The sequence below is a fragment of the Suricata suricatta genome, chromosome 12 (assembly GCF_006229205.1).
Source record: "Suricata suricatta isolate VVHF042 chromosome 12, meerkat_22Aug2017_6uvM2_HiC, whole genome shotgun sequence".
NCBI classification, from domain to species: domain Eukaryota; kingdom Metazoa; phylum Chordata; class Mammalia; order Carnivora; family Herpestidae; genus Suricata; species Suricata suricatta.
In genome coordinates this window covers 57,706,278-57,706,506 of record NC_043711.1, presented here as the reverse complement: position 1 = coordinate 57,706,506, position 229 = coordinate 57,706,278, and positions in this window count along the sequence as shown.

The following is a 229-nucleotide window of genomic DNA, read 5'->3' as shown; positions in this document are numbered from 1 at the left end:
ACTGTACCTTTCTAGGCCACGGCACTTCCTTGCTCCACCAAGTGGCCATCCTGACATTCCCTCTGCCACCACCCCGAGGGGCTGCAGGCAGGAAACAGGTGTATTACCATTCCAGGCTCTGCCCTCTGTCTGCACACCCTTTTGCTTGTAACTGCAGAACCTCCCACTAGAAGCTAAGTATATTTCCTTCCCATGGAAGTTGGCCATGGTCCTGTGACTTGCTTTGGCT